Source organism: Corvus cornix, chromosome 3 (genome assembly GCF_000738735.6).
Source record: "Corvus cornix cornix isolate S_Up_H32 chromosome 3, ASM73873v5, whole genome shotgun sequence".
Taxonomy (NCBI): Eukaryota; Metazoa; Chordata; class Aves; order Passeriformes; family Corvidae; genus Corvus; species Corvus cornix.
The window spans coordinates 69,957,781-69,978,185 of record NC_047056.1 but is presented as its reverse complement, the minus strand read 5'-3'; the positions used below and the strand labels follow the sequence as shown (position 1 = coordinate 69,978,185).

General features: G+C 46.0%; 1 long non-coding RNA gene across 1 annotated transcript; it reads right to left on the bottom strand.

Moving 5' to 3' along the window:
• Window positions 1–475: 475 nt before the first annotated feature.
• Window positions 476–19,943, bottom strand: LOC120411590. Its single transcript, XR_005604013.1, has 3 exons — window positions 19,714–19,943; window positions 18,895–19,054; window positions 476–596 (listed from the first exon to the last, which is right to left on the bottom strand). It is a non-coding gene; the product is annotated as an uncharacterized LOC120411590 (long non-coding RNA).
• Between the last annotated feature and the right edge of the window lie 462 nt (window positions 19,944–20,405).

Genomic DNA, 20,405 nt, shown 5'->3' with positions numbered 1-20,405 from the left:
TGTACAATTAGCAACGCAGATTACCGTGCTGGAAACAACAGCTGAGAGCACAGGGAACTACGGTGCATTTCCTCCCAAGATGAGTGTTTTTGATGGACTGCAAAGATCCATTCTTAATAAAAATAAATGTCTGCAATAAATGCAGCTTTTAACCTGCACTCCAGTAACTGCAAGGACTGAAGGTAAAAATACCGCATTAAATTTTATATCAGTAATTCCACAGGATGATCGTTTAAACTTGGTTTATACCAGGTCTCATGCAAACCTGTTCCTGGACTGGCACAGGGATGACACATAGGGAAAGAACAAGCAATTCCTACTGTAAGCCAAAGGAAGGTGCAGGGGTGCAGTCAAGTAGAAAATGTGCCCATTCCTCAGCAGCTGAAGAAGATTGTCCTTCCTTCCCCTTACACCCATTGCTCCCAGCTGCAGAAAGACTCTGACCTCTCATCATTTGCAGCCCTGCCTCCAACTCTTGATTCCTGCAGAGCTTTGTGTCTCACAGATCTACATACCCAAGAGCTGAATGTAGAAAAGAGATAAGCTTCTTGTGATCTTTTCTGTCTTTTCTTCAGGTGTTGTTCAGGAAAGCACATCTGTGGAGGAATATCACGTTGTTAAATATGAGGGAGGGGATACTTTCCAGTCAGTAACATGACTATTTTCCCCTCCTTTCTCTGTGCACAGCAGGACAGCTCTTTGACTGTGACCACTCAGAGATGATGGTCTGAGGAACAGGTGAGCAAAAAGAAAAGCATTGTCAGATCTGGAAGCCAGGCTTTAAACCTGCCTGCTCCTCCTGGGGAGTATTCAGGGGCATGAGACATTACACATCTCTTCATCGTGAATACCAAAGCAGCACCGCAGAGTACATGAAAGGTAAGAGTTTAGTGAAGCAGACAGTAGGAATTTTTGCTAATAAAAGCATTGAGCCAATATTCTCTGCATGTCTGAATGAGATTGCCTAATGACCTCTCATGGTGAACACCCATTTCACCATTGCTCAAAGAAAGGTCAGGATAATTTTTATCTGTGGCACAAAGTTCTTTTACAGTGATTTGCAAACCTCTTCTTTTTTCTTGCCTATTGCTTTGGGGGTTGAAATGAGAAGCTGCTTCTCTGAGGGACTCTCTTGCCCATTTTGACCCCAGGAAGAGTATTTCTGTATAAAACTCATGAGACTGTCTAGCCAACAGGATATAAGTAGACAGGCCTATTTTCACAAATCAATCATTCAAGGAAAAAACCCAACACAAATATCTGTGCTGGCTGTGGGAACCAAAAATGGGGTTCATCCCACCTAGTTTCAAACCCCAGTTTATCTTCGCCTCAGTATAGGTGCCTCTGGTCATTTTAATCTGATACCCTGTGTCACATCTGTCGAAATATCTTACACACCTCAGGTCATCTAAGGTGGCACTAGATGACTATTTTAGACAACCAGACTTAGCTGTAGGGAGTAATTTAGTAACAGATTAAGACACCTAAATGCCTTCATTCAAATGCTTAGACACTTAGATGTCTCTATGGGTGCTGGATGTCTGACTTCCCATGGTGTCAGTGGAGATGTGGCCAGTATGGTTGAAGGTGTGGAGGTGTGTCCAGATATAAAAGGTTAAATGTGTCCAGATATAAATGTAGTTTGTGGTGGCTTCAGTGGCTCTATAGTCCACTGATCAGGTCCAGTTTGTCCCTTCCTTATAGACATTTGTATTTAGGTGTCTTAAACCAAAATATATCTCATTTCTGAAAGTTGGGTTTGACTTGTCTATTTTATATCCAACACTAGGGTGAAGTTTGTCATATCCTATGTGTACTTGCTTCTTCTGATTATAAAATGAATCCAGAAAAACAAACTCATGTCTAGATAGCTACAATGCCCTTGTGAATCCCACACTTGGTGGCTCATGCCTATATGCAGTGGCCAGTTGTGTGTTGTCCTGTGTTCCTGGTTAATAGTACATTACATTGCAGAGGAAAGAACTGCCTTTTTGAAAGTGAAAACTCAAGCTTCCTGGGTAAGAAAGATGAGATTCCTGGGCTTGTTTCAGCCTCCTTGTCAGGTTCCAGGTTAGGAGCTTATTATCCTTTCAGTGTCTCACCTCTCCCATATGTTCCACATCATTGCCTTCAGGGGCCAGAAGGCAACACATGCAAAGCAACTTTCCTCGGACAAGGCTAGCTGATGGCAGGATCCAGGATCCTCACACTCCCATCAGCCATACCCAACCACTGCCACATGTTGTTTCTCAAGGAAAAATGAGCAAAATATTTCAGTACCTCTCATTTGAATAAATTAATATGTTTCCGCCCATAGTTCCTTGAGTGGTTTACTTTTGCCAGCTATTTTATGTTTTAGGTATTTTCAGAAGCAGTTTAGAAAAGCTGAGGAAAAATGCAAACACATTTTTTGCTTGAAGGCACTTCCAAGAAGTTTGATCCTTAGGTATTCAAAGAGATGCTTGTGAGTTTTCCGTACATGGAGCAGGGCTACAGCAAAGAGTGTACACAGGTACAAGAGGGGTGAATGTGTTTATGTTCTGGACTGTGAAAATCTGGATTTCTAATGAGCTGTAGTCTCTTGTTGGAGGTGGTAGCCCTATGTCATCATCTCCTTGCAGCACAGAAGAAACTTAACTCTCCTTGATAGAACTGAAAGTAGTTGCATCCAAAACAACATATAGTGGCATCTGTCACGGCATAGACTTTGTGTACCTTGCCCTGGAGCCATCATGCCAGCCAGTGAGTCTGTGGGAGATGACAGTTTTCCTTCAGTGACATCACTTTGTGCCTGAGATATGCATGGCAAGAAGTTTGTTCATTTACTTAGTCTACTTTCCTGCAGAGTACGAGTTCATGTATCCACAGACTCATGCTCTCCTTCACACCTCATATGACCTTTGAACTTGTTGACTTGTTTCAAACAGACCCGATGGAGCACAAGAGCAAGGGGTGCAAAGGCTTGCAGGTGTAGTGGAAATGTGTAAAAGACAGAGATGTGGGACCCCAGCTCTTGTGAGACAATGAGAGCAGAATATACAATATAAAAGTTTTGATGCTGGGAAAAAATCTTATGAGACCTGACACCCTCTCAGACACCAGAATCAGGCAGCTACAGGTCACCAATGTCACCAATCTATAGAAAACCAAGCATTCTTCTCTCTTCTGCTCAGGAAAATGCCTGGAGCTGTTCATGTAAATGCTGTGACTGGCTTTGTGTCCTGCCCCATGGGAGCTGAAGGAGGTGTAGCAGCCAGTCTGGGCATGGGTGGCACTCTGCTGCTTGGCTTTCACATCTTGGAAAACAGCACATTTCTCTTTGCAGCTGGTTTCAGCCGTTTCCACCTGCATGTCTCCAGCAAGTGCTGAAGGTTACCCTGCAATGGCAATTGCATAGGGCTTTATTAAATAATTTGCCAGAGAATCCAAATCAAACTGGGTTAAAGCCAGGAAACACCTTTTTACACTTGCAAACATGTCTCAGTGCAGCAGAAACCCGGCAACGTGTCTGCCACAGGTGCTTTGCTGGCTGCTCCAGGCTCAGGCGTGGCAGAAGGGGTCCTGCAGCAGGCTTGATCTTCAGGTGCTGAGAGCTGCTCCTGGTATTTTCAGTTGCTACACTGGGGTGGGAAAGGACTGGGCATCATGCAAGCAGTGTCTGTGCTGTATCCTGCCCTCCTCTCTCTCACCATCTGGGTGCCTTAATGAAGAGACAGGGAGCTGGTAGGAAAAAACACAGGATTCTTCAAAATCCAGACAAAAACTGTTGATGGTGTCCACACCTTTTGTTGTTAGTAAGAGCAAAAGAAAGGGAAAATGGTTCCCAGTGTCTTCTTAGAGCCTGATTATTTTTTTTTTAAGTTAAATTCGTCAGCAGTGACAGTGCTGTCCTTGAGGAGGTGTTCTTTTGAAGGATAGCACCCTGGTGACGGCAGGTAGAGCAGTAGCTGCATGCCCCTTCTCACTCAGGTTTGCTTAATGAGCCAGAAGAACTTGAAAACCCTGGCGAGAATGGGACCCCCAGGAGCAGTCGAGGCCAGCCTCACCTCCTGATCTTACCTTTCTTCATTTGGCCTGACGTTTTTGTTGCAGATATGTAGCCTGTAGCAGGGAGTTGGGAGAATGAAACTTTATGGAGAGTGAGTGAGCACAGGCAGAGCACCAAAGGAAAGATGTGAAAAATGGGTAAGACGAGACCAAGTGAGTGGCAAGGGTCACTCTGTGGAGGTGGCCAAGGCAAATGTGCACAAAAAAGGGACAACATAAAGGCAATTCCTTCCTCCTCTCTCTATCTTACATGGAACCAGTAGCCCCACTTCTGATATCACAGAGAAACAAGAAGAAAAACAGTGGACTTAGTGTCCAACTTTGGCGAGCTGCAGGAGTGGGTGGGGTTCCGCTTGCAGATCTTTGCCTCAGACTGTGGTTTACCATTTGCAAGACAAGGTCCCAGAAAAAAACCTTGGATCCCTCCCATCACTGCCCTGAGACTTCCTGTCTCAGCTTCTGTGTATGCACAGGTGCCATTTTGTTTTCCTAAAAAGACCCTCTTAAAAATCCCCTGCCCTGAAATCCTGAGGGTGGCAAAATGAAGTGGACTGCTGGGGGACCTGTCCAGGAGCCGTGCAAAGCTCCCTCAGGGATCTTGGAGAGGCAGGATGGAGAACTAAGGCTGAGGGCTGAGTATTATAAGTTTGGTATTTATTATACAAGTAGACACTCCTGCAGACTTTCAAGTTCTGCTTGCCAAGCCTTCCTATCAGCCTACCTCCACTTCATTTCTTCACCTCCCCTGCCTCATCTGAGCATCCTCCCCTTGGTGCTGACAGGCTGCAAAGCCTTCAAAGGATATAGGTCCTCTCCTCCACTGCCTCCATTATACATACTCCTGCTCATGAGACCCTGCATCCTTCGCCAGCATCCCTCTGGATATAGGTAGGTGTAATGGAGGGCTGCTCCCTTTCCAGGCTATAATCAGCCTCCACCTGCTTCTCCGCTACTCTGCCTTGGACCATTTGCATTTCCAGTGCCTGGGAGGACTGTAATGCAGAGCACACCATTCTTCTCTCCCTGACCTACCAGGTGTGATTTCCAACACCAAGATCCTCAAGTATCAGTTTGCCCAACTCAAACCCCAAGAGCTGGAGAAGCAAAGATGCCCAGTATGTCTGACAGTCTTACATTAACTAATTATTAGATGGCACTGGAACAAATCTTTCTGTAAATACATGGATATTCAGCCTATAAAACTGAGGCTGTGATTCTGAGCAAGTGATTTAATTTAAACTGGGCTTTGTAATGTAGCAGGTCCTGTTTCACATATCCAGCCAAGTAATTGCTAGTTGAGACACCCTGGTTTCTGATCACACACTTTGCCAGTGTAATTTATAGGTTTCTTTCCAGAAGTCCTCTCCTGCCATTATCTTTGTTACCAGGGAACTTGCACAGTAAACAAGTGAACCTTCCTGAGCTACAGGCACACAAAGCAATATCTTATTTCTCTACAAGCTTCAGACCAGCAAAGAAACACCAAGCTCTCTTTCAAATGCAGTTAGTTCCTTTCTCATCTTCTCTGTCTTGTGCAGAAACCAGACAATTTAATCACTTGGTCTTGTGTAAAGCATTTGACACTGTCCTACATGACATCCTTATCACTAGTCTTGAGGCAGGAATTTGGTAGGTGTACCACTCAGTGACTATGGAATTGGCTGGATGGTGAAACTCAAAAAGTTACAGGCAACAGCTCAATGTCCAAATGGAGCCAAGTGAAGAGTGGCATTCCCCAAGGGTAGGTGTTGAGATGAGCACTGTTTAACAATCTTTATTGGTGACAGCAGGATTGAGGAGACCCTCAGCAATTTTGTCAATGACACCAAGCTGAGGGGTGCAGTGGACATGCTGGAGGGCAGGGATGTCATCCAGAGGGATCTTGGCAGGTTTGAGAGGTGGGACTGTGCAAACCTTGTCAAGTTCAACAAAGCCAAGTACAAGGGCCTGCACCTGGGTTGGGGCAATCCCAAACACAGATACAGGCTGGATAGAGACTGGATTGAGAGCAGCTCTGACGAGAAGGACCTGGAGGTTTTGGTTGCTGAGAAGCTCAGCATGACCCGGCAATGTGCACTTATAGCCCAGAAGGCCAGCTCTCTCGTGGGCTGCATCCAAAGCAGCATGGCCAGCACGTTGAGTGAGGTGATTCTGCCCCTCTGCTCTCCTGAGACCCACCTGGAGCACTGTATCCAGCTCTGGACCTTCCCCAACATCAGGATGTGGACCTGTTGGAGAAAGTCCAGAGAAGGACCACAAAGATGACCAAAGGGCTGGAGCACCTCTCTTGTGGAGACAGAGTGAGGGACTTCAGCCTGGAGAAGAGAAGCCTCCATGGAGACAACCTGGTCTGATCCCTGAAATCATCTGTAATTAACAGAAAGAATCCCTAGAACAGAAGATGGAGTCAAGTTGAAAAACTCCCTGTCTTCCCCAGATTCAGTTTAAAAAGAAATATAAGCAAACTTTATATGGTAAAAGAGAAAATTGTCATGATGAACAGCTTGAGGTGTTCTGGATGTTTTGTGTTGGTATTTATTGCCTCCTGTGCTACTCTCGATGTTTCACTATGGCTTACATACTGCCATCCTGAGTTACCTTGCCAAGTAAGTGAGTTTCTAATACAGAAACAGCCCCTGTCCTGAGTACAGTTGCCATCATTCCCCACCTTTCTTGAGCCCACAATATGGGATAAATTCCCATTTTTCCTTTCTTGCCAGATTATATCTACGAAGTGAAATCACCAGGGCTAGTGTGCCTATTTTGGAAAAGAGATGTGGAACTCTCCTCTTTCCCACTGAAATGTGCTTTGCAGGCAGTCTGAGCACTGAGGAAGCAGTCCACAGCTTCTCCAGTCACACACAAATGGTATCCCAGCAGCATGCTGAGGAACCCTGGGGTGCTTGGCAGACGTGTCCAGCCCCGCTGCTCCCACACCAACCCATGTTCTGCCTCCCATTCCACCACCAGTAATAGTCAGCTACTGACCCCATGATGGTTTATCTCCAACACCAGCACACCTGACTGGATCGTGCATACCAGAGCTGATGTGCCTACCATAGATATCTGTCCCAAGAAATAAATTAGCCCCCTAAATCTGAAGAACTGATATTACAAAAGTCAGTAGGGAAATATCTTTTTTTGGACAGAGGGCAGGAATTTCACACATTTCTCACATAAAATTAACTTTATTCCTTAGGGATCTGATGCACTTTTATATTACATTTTGAGAAATAATACTTATAAAAGAGTCATCCTTTTCTGGAATAAACTGGAGTAGCTCTTATGTTTCTGTCTTTAGAGATTTCAGGGACCACAGATTCTGAAGATGTTGAAAGCTTCCACTTCCACGCATGAGAGGTACATTTATATTCAAACCGCATTTTAACATTTTAATTGGACAGCATGAATAAAAGGATATTCATTTAATAATTAAGTTCAGGAATAAGAAAAGCATGTGCATTACTAACTAGAGACTGCTGCATTAACCAGGAATGTTTGGGAACCGGATGGTCACCCTAGTGCTTCTGTTTCCCACTCCAGCAGAAAATCTCTGGTGCCTAAGTGATCACTAGGCAGGCTGGCAGAGGGTAGTGGGGATGTTTCAGGACATCAGCTGTGATTTTTTTCCCTGCTCTTGGGAAGGCAAGTTCTGGTCATTCACAAGCTTGCTGTCTGCCTGGACACTGGATCTGTCTTTGGGGGAGGCTGGAGGTGGCTCCCAAAATGCTGATTAGATACAATTAGATTAGATTAAAAGCATGCTGGGAAACTGCAAAATATTCCGGACCTAAGACTGAACCATGGGAATATCATGCAGCAAGTTAGCAAGGAGCAGCTCACTGTGACTGGGGAGTAAAGCTTTGCTAACTGGGGCTGATTATTAAAGGACACAGCACTCTAGAGTAAAGTTCACCCGTTTGACTATATCTGTAATTCATTTTCTAAATAAATATATAACCTTTGCTTTTCAGAACTGTTTTGATCCATTTCCTCCTCCAACTAACCACCATTTTCTGGTTTCTCCATGATTTTTACATTGTGTTTGGCAACAACCCTGTTTTCATCACCTAGAAACTCAATATTCAGAGCAAAACCTCTCCAGTTGGCTCATGTGTCAGGGTCTGCATACCTTCAGTAACAGAATCTGCAAAACTGTACTGATTAAATGTCTGCTTTCACTGCTATTTAGAAAAACACACCCCAGATGAAAGGTCCCTCTGATTGAATTTTCAGTTGGTTTGTGCTTGCAGGGGCCCGTCACTAGAAAGCACACTTCCAAACCAGATCCGAGGGCAACTAACAGAAAGCTTTCAGACATTTTATGGAAACAAGTCTGGCCCCTGTGTAATTCTGACCATGGCTGGTGAGAGCAAACACAGAGCACTAGCAGAAGGCATATGTGCTCTTGCAGTACAGTTTAAACCTCTGCAATAGGGCTCTGTGGGACCAGGGAAGAACTTGCATTGCATACTCAGTCCCTGCACACAGGGATTTTTTCCCCACCACACACTGATTTGTTTACTGGTTCTCAAGGTGTCACTATGTTCATATTTTTATGTCTGTATCACAGAATTGGCAAGAGACTTCTAGAATGTAAATGTCTTCCATTCCTGGCTACATTTCTTCTAACTAATTGGGACAGCAACTCAGGTAGCAAAGACAACTCCTCGCAGTTCTGTGGAGATACCAGGGGCTGCCAAGGAAGAACTGCCTCCATGTACAGGCTGAGGCACACAGCAGCCTGAGACCGACAGCAGCCACCCACAGCAGCATATTCCGAGGTACCACAGAGGTTTCCATGCTCAGTGGCAGCAGGGGCTCTGCAAGCTGCTCAGTGTCTGAGGACTGTCCCACTATATGAATCACTAGAGAAGCAACACACAGCATGACTGGTGGCACCTGCCTTCCCTTCCCTGCTCCAACACCTGCCAAGCACAGTGGGCACTTGGTGAGAAGGGCTCAGGGTGCCTGCACAAGCCTTGGCCCGAAGGGTGGACTGTTGTGCTCCCCCATCACCCGAATCCCCCTAATCCAAAGCCTTCATAAAGCCCCTCCCTGCCCCAGGCACACTGCTTCCCTGCAGAGTCATTTCAAAATCGTCCGATAAAACATTTCAGCTTTTAACTTCTTTCATTTGCCAGTGAGAAAGCACAAATGATTATGAGACAGATAAAATATCTGCAGGTCACAGTTCATTCTGCCTGCACCTCTGTAGGGGATGGTCACATTGGATGGAGGTAAGTCATCCTTTTTTAATGTTTGTGTGTGTCACCACATCACTTATGGACAGATCATAAACTCTTTGTGGCAGTGTTTGAGACAACTAATGTGTATCTCTTCAAGAGATCTCTGTGATGTTGCAAAGAAAAGGAAAATGCAGATTGAAAAGCTTCTTGTGTCTCTCTTGAAAATCCAAAGCAGTCTCTAAATGTGGATTGTGTGTGTTTCAGGTGCCCACAGTAGAACAGGCAAAGTGGCCTCCCTCTGCAAACTCTTCCCTCTGCACCTTAAAGTCCAAAGTCAGATTTACTCTCTTGTGATGTAATTCCTACAGGATCCAGTACCATCAATGTCATCATCCCCCAAATTCTTCATTGGAAGACATTATCTCTACTCAGAGTTTATCCTATTTTCCCTGCAAGTTTCTTTGCTCCCTTATCATCTCTGGGAACAGATAGTTTTAACATACTTCATTCAGAGATATATTCTGCACTTGCAAGGAGCCTGCAAGGGGCTGTGGCACAGTGCCATCCATAGCATGTGATGACTGGTACCGGGAGGGATTTTCTGACTTTATTTGTTTAATTTCCTCCCACTTTCCTCTAATTTTACATTCCCTTATGGAGCAGTCTCCTGGCCTTCGCAAACCATCTTTTCTCTTCTGATTCTTTAAGACACCTAGGTTGACCAGCCTGAGCTGCCCCCTCTAGCAATCACCAGGCAGCATGACCAGAGTGTCAGGCTTTTCACTGTCCCAGAATTAGCATAAGAAACTGGCATATGGACTGTGACTGTAGGCAAATGTGACCTTTTCAGAGGCTGACTTTATTTATTTATTCTGTTGCCATTTATTTCTGTTTTAAAAAAAAGTCATGGATGGTAGTGCACTGTCTCCTGGACCTACTAACAATAAATAATTACAATACCCCTGACTAGCAACGCTTCTTCATTAAACAGTAATTAAGATTGCAGTCACAGCCTGGGACACAGGCTGAGTGTACAGCAAGACCACTGTTAGCATTTCCAGTTCCTCTGCACTTTCATTTAGCTGGTAAAGTTCCAGACACGAGTGCCCCCATGTCTGTACATGTTTCTGCATGCTGGCACTGATGGGGGAAGTAACTGAGTGGCACACAGAGCTCTGTTTGCCACTGGACCTGTGTATCACATATTTCTGTAAATTCACATTATTTTGGGGAAAACCAGCTCATATGAGGTCTTAAACCACACAGATGGGCATGCGTGGCAATTTTTGCCTGCTCTGGAAAGCTCTCTCCCTCTTTGGCCCCAGGGACCATTTTCCTTGGCACAGCCTCCCACAGGGCTCACTGTCAGCTGCACCCTTTGAGTTGTGCTCTGAGTCCCCCAAGCACACGCGAGAGAGGCTGGAGCCTCACATCTTTCCTCTCCCAGCTCCCTGCCTGCTCTGAAGCTTTCACCCAGGCAGGAGGATGAGCTTCTCTGTGCTCATCATCCCCTCCCGTATGTCCCTCTGCATGAGACCTCTGTATCTGCAGAGCTAGATATTAATGAGCTTGAAAGAACACACCAGATTCCAAATTAATTAGAATAAGTCACCCACCAGAAGTCTCAATCAGTCCTGCTCTCCCCATTTCACAGAGGTGGATGTTCCTGCGTGCCTACCTCCATATCACATACCCTGACCTCCCTTCATTTTCTCCTCCTCAAATGGCAGCCTACAGCCTACCCAGGTAAATAAATAGCTACAGCATAGAATCATAGAAACATTTAGGTTGGAAAATATCTCAGAGGTCATTGAGTCCAACTGCTAACCCAGCACTGTCAAGTCCACCACTAAACATCAGCCCTTCCCTGGACAGACCCTCTTGCTCCACGTGTTCTAAGTTCACAGAGAGACACAAGCCCTGGCATGAGGTTAATGGTAGCTCGCCTGAGCAGATCTTTCTTTTTGACAAGGACAGATCCTTGAGTTTCTTTGCCATCTCAGCATCAGTCCCTGCTGTCGGCAGAGGCTCCCACTGCTAAGTGTGTAAAAATAGTGCGGAAAGAAAAAAAATCAATCATAATTTTTGCAGTATTGTCTCCCACTTTAATAACCTCATTTAATTAGAAATCATAGGCAAAAACCATGGCAGGTAAATTTAATATAAATTCCAAAACAACTGAGATTGAAGGAATTTCACCATCTCTAATAATCTTGTTAAGAAAAATATCCCTGAAGTTGCAGATTTCTCCCAGGTGTCTCTCCTCATACCACACAGCTCCATCCTAAACTAACCATCCTAGAGGACTGGCACAGGCCACCAGCACATTTTTGGGTCTGCTGCAGGGTGCCCTGACACACCCGAGAGCAGCTGTAGAAAGCACACAAACCTGTGGTCATGCAGGATCAGGAAGCAGGCTGAAATAGCAACACCGTGGTCAGTCCCATTAGCCTAATCACCTGATTTTTTTTGTTGTTCCAGAGCAGATTCACCTTCATCTAGTCAGCTGTGAAGAGGAGAAGAGCTATGTTTTCAGGTTTTTTAGCATCACCCAAGAAACCCATGTTCTGCGAGGGAAGGATATTTGCACAGGCTTAACTTCAGTGACCTGATACAACTACAGCAATCCCATGAGGAATACAACGTGTTTCCAAAAGTTCTTGAGCTGAGCTGAGGGCGCAGCAGGACTTGCACCCTGCAGGCACACTGCTGACTCTCACACATATGGAAAAGGCTGAAAAAAGCCATAAGGAGGGGGAACAACAACACTTTTTCCCCAGAGCACACCCTGCCCATGCCTGCAGCCTCTGCAGTGAAGCAAGATGGGTCCAGCAGCCCTGGGGTCTCCAGGCAGCCGGCAGCAGAGCTCCCAGCATGCAGGGAGAGATCCCTTTTTGTGGGAAGGGAGACATACTACACTACACACATGGGTAGAGCCCAGCCATGCTGCTCACTGACCTACACGAATGGGACTTCCCAGGTGAGTGAGTGAAGGCAGGAGAGCCAAGCCTGACAAAACCAGAAGGGTCACTGCAGCCCCTCCTGAAAGGCAGCAGCATTGGGGCACACAGCAGAGCCTTTGGCTGGGAAACAGGGAACACAGGGACAGAGGAACCCATCTTCTCCTAGCTCTTGCATCCCACCCAGCAGAACTGCCCTCACTCCCATGCGAAACACGAGTTCAGCCAGGACTTAGCCCTGAAAAACTTTCCTCTTGTATCCCGCTGAAGCCTAAGGGACTGCAACCACCTCCGAATGTGTGCCAGCTCAGAGGTGACACAACAACCTACACAACAAGCAGCACCCTCTCTTCCCACATTTCAAGGAAAACTGCTCGTATATCAGCACTAGAGTGGTGTTTTAGATTGCTAGGCGTCCTCTTGAATAACTAAACAGCAGTGAGTAATAGGTATTTACATACATTACGGTCTATTCCCCCACTGGAAGGCGATTTGTGCTGATAACTTCCATTAATGTTAAAGGGAGTCGTTCACATAAATCCTCGGCGCATTAATGGCCCATGAGCCTCCTCTGTGTAGTAGTTCGTGTTGCTGCATTTAGCGAGCGAGCGCGATATAAACGTGGCCAACTTAATATGCAAATAAATTCAAGTATTTACTGAGCCATAAGAGATAGTTACTAGGCACGTTTCATCCATCGTTTACAGGGAAATAGATGGAGGCTGCCAGATTAAATCGGGAGATAAATGCTATAAACATTTTTTTAAGGCAACAGGGTACTGAGTCTCCACATACACATAAATAATGATCATAAACAGTTTCTTGAAGACATCTCCTCTTCCATTTGTTTTCATTCTGCGAGTGTCTTTACTACACATCTGCACTGAAGCACTGTTTGTTGCATTGCTGTTGCCTGGCAGTGGCACTGGAGTCCCTTCTTCCCCTCAGGGACAGAAGAGGGCCATGCACCATCCCTGCTCACTCAATCACTCACTCACTCACTCACTCACTCACTCACTCACTCACTCACTCACCACCTCCTTGGCAGCTGCACAAGCTGCAGGAAAGGAACATTCTCACCTTGAAAAGATGGGCCACCCACTACAATTCCCTTTTTCCCAGCACCAAAACGTGAGCCCTTCCTTTACTGGCACCTGGTGCAGGAAAGAGAAGTGAGACTTTTTGCACCCTTTCTTCTCACAGATGCTTTATTGAGAAACTGCACTGGGCATTTGCAAAACAAGAGCCCTCACCAGGCCTGTGCTTTTCTGAGGCAGAAAACAGACATCTTCTATGGGAAACATATTTTAAAAATGCATCAGATACGGTATTATTGAAGTCCTCCTTCAGTTCCCTGTGCATGATTTCTAAGATGCCATGCCAAATGCATGTGTCCTCCACAAGACATTTCCTCCTAGGGGTAATAAATGAAGTAACACTGATTCACTTTATTCTTTCAGATGCAGAACAAGGAAGAATTCTCTATCTCTATTGCACAGTTCAATAGGATAGTTCCCGTGCACATACAAGCTCATGGAAATGTGTAGATGCGTATATTAAAAGGCCTTATCTACCTTATACTCCACAGCATCTGCTGAGCTGCAATCCCATTGATGCTGTGGGGTTTTTCATAGGAGTCACCAACAGACCCCTGAAGTCTTCCCAGAGTCCCTGTGTCAGCTATGGGTCGGTGCATCTGTCCAAGCTTTAGAGCACAGCACTGAGAGTGTGCAGGCCTTTCCCTGGAGAGCCAGAGCCAGGCACAGTGGCAGCTCAGCCCCAAACAAAAACGGTAGCAGAGACAAAAGAAAGCCTCACAATCTCTCAGGTTCTTTAATATGGGACCCCTACTTGTAATGTTGCCCTTTGGATTTGTCCTTAGCTAAAACCCCAGGGCTCTCTTTTGCCCTGTTCAGTGCCTGGCTCTCCTTTCAAAATCTCTTCTGAGTACCATCTCTGGCCAGGTTTGAAGACACCACCCAAATCTTTGCTCCTGCCTCCAGTCATGTTTCTCTCCCCAGAGTGCCCACAGGTCTCAATGGCTGCAAACCTTTGATATGTACTTTGGAAATCAGATCATTCTACACACCGATTCTGTAAAACAGAGGTTCCACCAGAAAGCAGCTTGTGCCCCCTTGCTGCCTCCCCAGGAGAGCCTCCACAGCTGCTTGCAAGGTGCAGTGCTGGTCTCATGGCTCAGGTCTGACATTCTGCCCCAAATTCAGGCTGCTCTGTGGGGCTGGGGAGCAGCAGGTACCCAAGAGATGACTTTGGCAAGGGGACAGGAGGTGGCAACAGGACACACAGCAAACAAGAGCAGTGGTGATCCCTCATTCCCACCTTTCCTCTCTCATGCCTTGATAGACTGTGTATTTGAGTGACGCATTCCCTCTGACTGTGAGTTTATAGAGTGCCTAAACACTCACTGGAGCCTCTTAGGATGACAACTACCATAATTCTCAATAAATCTGCCTGTGGTGCGAGATAAGGTCTTGGGTTAAAAACCTACCTGTCTGTGGTGTCTTTCCTGGCAGGCAGGCAGGCAGGAAGAAATCATTGGGGGCTAATGCTGCTTACAGGCTTTCAGGTCAACAAGGACTTACCCTGCATTTTGGGGACATGGTGGTTTACATGTTGTTCACAGTTAGCTTTTTTATTGAAACCTCAGGTGTGTGACACCTGCAGGAAGATGGGCTGAAAGAAGAAAGCATCTCATACCTTCCCTGCACCTCCCACCAAATAAAATACGATACATCCTGTGGTACCTCCTTCACACCATTGACACACAAGTGGAAGCATGAAGAGATGGAGACAAGCATCATGAAAAGGTATTTACACAACAGAGAGGTGGGGCAGCTCGCAGAGACCTGTCCTTCAGCAAAAGGCAGCATGCACACACGTGCTGCTCCTATCCGAGGAGGGTCACAGAGAAACACAGCTTATTTGTTACAAATTACTTGAGATCACAGGGGATGCCACAAGGAATCACCTATCACTGCACATGCTGTGGAATTCATCTCTGTAGTTCTCCCTGGGAAAGCAAGGATTGCCCAGGTGCCAGCAGAAGTCCAGCAGTTGAGCTGCCACTACTCCCTGGCACCCTGTGCTGAGGTGGGAGCAGTGTACAGGGCAGACACTGCTTCAGGTGCAGCACCAGTTCCAGCTATAGAGGAAAGTATATCTCTACCAGCATGTATTTGGGGTAGAGCTGCAGGTGGCCTTAGCCAGCTGCCTGTCTCCTGAGCCAGGACCTTGGAGCTGCAGCGTGCTGGCAGGAAGGCAGGCAGTGCCTGCGTGCCAGGGCAGGGTTAACAGAGGAGTGAGACCTTGGGCCTCCCCCTCCCTGTGCCAGGTGCAGCCCCCTTCCCTCCTGCTCCAGCTGCAGCAGAGCTGTGTGGTCACCCAGGGTCTGTGTGGGGGGCAGGTGGGAGCAGACCCTCTGTGAGGAATGGGTAACCAAAGCACTCAGAGCAATTTAGGGCACAGCTCTGAATGCTCCATTTCAGTCACACCTGTCATAAATAAAGAAAATGCCAGCAAATACTCCTGGGAGCCCCATGTATAAAAATACTTGAAGAAACGAGAGCAACAGCTGGCCCTGCAAAAACTTTTGTCAGTGTGACATTTTGAATGCCAAGCACACCAGGCATCCGTGCACATGCCAGGGAAGAGGAGCAGGAAACCAGAGGCATATTCCTGGCTGCACTGCCAACTGATGTTGGAAAGGAAACCCCATCGTTTGCGTCTCACACCCAAAGCAAACAGAGTAACAAACTCTTACAGGGGGAAAGAAAAAGGCATTTATAGCACCATTTCTTCTGTATGATGAGAATCACCCCTAAAGCTGAGGTCAGTATAAACTGCAGGGCTACAGCAAACCGTTCCATTCAAGAGGAATTATTCATCCTTCAGTGGAATATAATTACACATTCAGACTCTCTCTCTGGGCAATCCTTTATTCAAGCCAAATTTACACTATTTCCTAAAGGGAACTGTCAATCTTAATGAATGACTTACAGGTTCATCATCTTTAATAAGGCTTTATTTAAAAAATAACATCAGAAGTTTAGATCTTTAATTAATAAATTTTAACTCCACCTTTACTGCACATCACCTTTTCTTTTGTTAATTCCTTCATTCTCATCAGCAGAAAAACTCGGTGCAAAGATGCTAGCTTAGATTATAAATTCTTTTCAATTTTATTAACCAATAGCAAATTAGCCAGTACCTTTAGTGCACCAATATATCATGATTCTGTTCAGCAGAGCAGTGTCTAATCTCCTGACACACAATTTTGAATCAAGTTTCTTTTCTAATATACAGCGAAATAAAGAGAAAATTTTGCTTCCTTTGTACAGGAAACCAGTTCCTCATGAGGCAACTTGTTATGACAGAATTAATACATGTAATTAATTTTTTCCCTCCAAGGTGAGCCTGGAATATTTTTCTTTGAATAAGTAAACCAATTATTGTTCATTCTCACTGTGGAGAGCCATCACCTGTTAAGCACTGTAGCTGCTCTTAATGGTCAGCTGGAGAACTCAGCTGGGAGTGTTTTATATAAATAAAGCTGACTCCTCCTTTGCACCATTTTAAAGCTGTAGAGAAAGAAGTAGGGTAGGATTTTAGGGTATTGGGGTATTATTTTCTCATTGCTACTTTTTTTTTTAAAGACACCATGTGGCCATTGAGTATAGTTTATGAAACTATATGAACTAATTTCCCTTGTTTTATGAACTAAAATGCCCTGAAGAAAGCAGGGCTTTGCTGACTTCAGTGTTACCAAATATAAACATTTCATTTCTTTCCATTTTCAACAGAAATCATTGCCGCCTTGCTCTCATCAACTATTTCCTGAAAGTCTTCCTTACCCCAAAATGTGCTTTTACCCCTTGTATTTACTTGCCAGGTGTGTGTGGGTTCCCCGCCTTTTGCAGGAGGAGAGCTGCCTCGGTCTCCAGCTGAAAGTGCCCTGGGTGTTTCCAAAGTAGTGCTAGGAGTATGGGGTAGCCTTAGTGATGTGAGTTCAGTTCACAGCAGGAAAGGAGCCCCTGAGCAACTCTGAGCAGAGCCCACTGAGAAGTGGTGATGCTGGGCAATTAGACCCATAGCATCATGGAATATTCTAAGTCTGAAGGCACCCACAAGGATCACTGAAGTCCAGCTTCTAGGATTCAACTCAAATTTGTTAAATCATCCCATATTCTACTATTGGGTTTGAGCTGGCTCCCACCAGAGCTGGATGCTGGGGGAGTCCAAGGATGCTGACAGGTCCCAGCATTGCCAGGGATGAGGAGGATGGATGCATCCCCACTGAGGCCAGCCCACGTCCCAGCAGGGGGGCCCTTGTCCGGGTGCCTCCCCAGCTGGCAGGGCTTACCTGTCTCCTGTTACTGGAATGTGAACGGACAACTGTCCCACACCTCACTTCCTTGCTTCACCCCACAACCTGACCTCTCTTGCTTTTTTCCTTTTCTTTAATATTACCTAAATTTGAGGGAGGGAAAGACATTGGGGAGACAGCTCAAGCTCCTGAACCTCTGGTACCATGATCAGGTACTATATCACCTTTCTCTCTAAAAAAATTTTTTTTGTGTTTAACAAAACTCCAAATCTTTGTGTCATGCACGGAACTAAGGGAATGGCTGAGGGGAAAGCATCCTATTGCAATTTCTTCTTTCTAGGTCCCGTAGCCACCTGTGCAGTCATGTTTCAACCCTGCAGGTGATTAACCTCATGGCAAGTCACTGAATGCCCAAGAAAGAAAATTGCTGCTTTCTACCCACCCTTTTCCACAAAACATAAGGAAGTACTTGACTTAAACATTTCCAATACACAAAATAACAGAAACATCGGAGTTACTGTGCTCACTAACAAAGCGTTTCTCAAGGTTTACCTTCTGCAGTGTTTGTGGTTTAATTCAGCACATGTATTTTCCTGTTGGTAGATTTTTTTTCCAGTCCCTCTTTCACACTCAATCACTGAAAAACTTGTGCCCCTGGCAGTCTTTCAAATCTAAAGAACAGGTGCATCAGCTGACTAACTTTTATGATGGGGCAGAGGAGCTCTGCCTGATCGGGAAAATCAGTGTGACATCTGAATTAAAATACAAAGTCACCTGCAGCCGGAGAGGACTGGGAGGCACCTCATCTAAATAAAATTACGAAACCTAAACTTGCAAATCTCCAAGCCATGCCCTCAGCTGGTGTCAGATGAGGCTGGAGCCAGGAAAGTTATGCTGATTTACACCAGTGGCTGATTGAACCTGGTGTGCTGAGCTGCACCGGGAACCGGCAGCACGGTGGGATGGAGGATGCTCTAAGTACTCCTGTAGCACAAAGACACTCTTTAGACTCAATCCCTGCTCCCACAAATAACAACATCCCTTTCTTTGCTTTACTTCTCCCATTGTGCCCTTATTCAATTTGAAAAGCCCTTGGTCTGTCCTTGAGAAAAACATCTTCAGAAGCCTCTTTGAAATAAACCCAGGATTAAATAGCAATCCCCCTCCAAGCAGAGCATTCTAGCAACTTTCCTTCTGCAGCTCACCGGGTTAACTTTATTCCTGCCACAAGCCCCGCATGCATCAAACCCAAAAGCAACTTCTTTCTGCCAGACCGCTGCCGTCAGATGAGCCCCAGGCAAAGAAACCAACCCCCACAGCCATTCAGCAGCGATGGAAAGGTGGAATTACTCACTGAACCACGCCGGGCTTCACCCTCTGTCAGCAAAAGGTGGGTGCGGGCTGGGGCGGCAGCGGGCGCTTGGGGGCTAGGGAGGGACAAGCAGGGCTAGCCTGGTGCCCGCAGGCATTGCAGCCCCGTGCTCTGTCCTCCCTCAAAGTTAGCGTTAAAACACCTGAAAAGACAAACACAAACAGCTCTGCTCAAGTGTGCTCCTCAGTATCTCAGAAGCTAGAAGCCTGTTGGTCTTGAAGGAAAAGCCCAGCCTGCAAACAGTATTGCTCCCTTCAGTTTTCAGTTAGGCATAAAAATTCAACTTAACATCTGGTTTGAAGATATGAGGAGATTATAATTAAACTCATTGCTTTATGAACTGTACAAAAACCCCAGAACATGTGACATATATACTATTTGCTACATATATTGCAATATAAGTTGCTTTTAAAATGGAAGACGCATTTACCTTGGCAGCAAAAAAAAGACCAGTTAGATTCAGGTTTGGAAAAGCCCGAAGCCAGGCTGCATGCAGAGTGCTCTGTAGTCAGAAGTCTTCACTAACTCACACACACCCCCACACAGACACAGAGCCACGCTCCCGCTGCTGCGCAGCACACGCCGGCAGCACCAGCTGATCTCTGCCCCTCTCCCCACAGGAACTGCTCCCAGGGCTCGGGAAGGATGTGCTTTGGGGAAGAGAGTCTCCAACTGAGGAGCTGCGAAGTTACCACATACAGACAAGCAGAACAAGAACTGCTCTGACAAGGCTGAGCGACAAACACCAGGCAGAGAAGAAGAAGAAGGAGAAGAAGAAGAAGAAGCATGCTTTCCCCTTACCTATTGCTTAGGCCAAGACACTTAGCAGAGTCTTTAGAGAGCCTGGGCATTGGGACCCAAAGGGCAAAGGACTTTCAGCACAGTCACAAGTACCCGGCAAAAGCCATCTTCTCCCTGTCTTTTAGCACAGTGTAAGTCTCCAGCAGCTCAGCTCTCCAGCTGCAAACATCTCATTAGACTAATGCATTCAGCACAGGCAGAAAACTCGATTTACCATAGCTACAGCAATGAATTTCCATTACGATGACAGCTTCAACCACATCATGTCCGGAAAAGCAGCCAACCACTGCCTTTTAAAGAACACACGCATTTTACACGCAGAAAACGAGGCCTGCGTGGCGGCTTTCCTTTCCCTTTGCAACTACATTGAGAAGAAAAATTGCCATTTCTTTTTATTTTGGAAATTCCGCAACCCGAAAGGTAAAGACATTTGGACTCTTCCTGCCCCCTCTCCCCCCCTCAAAACAGCACTGGCTTTTGCAATACCGTGCGTTGGGCTGCAGCGAGAAGGGGTGTTTGCAACATTTCTGGTCTCACTACCCCTCCTCTGTTGCCATGGAAACCGGACTGTAGCATCAGCCCTTTGTCCCACTCCTGCAGCAGCCTGGCCCGATGCTGAGCTTACGTGATGTGCCACGGTCGGGAAGGACCAATGACTTCGGTTTTGATAATTTACATGGAAATTGGGGGAA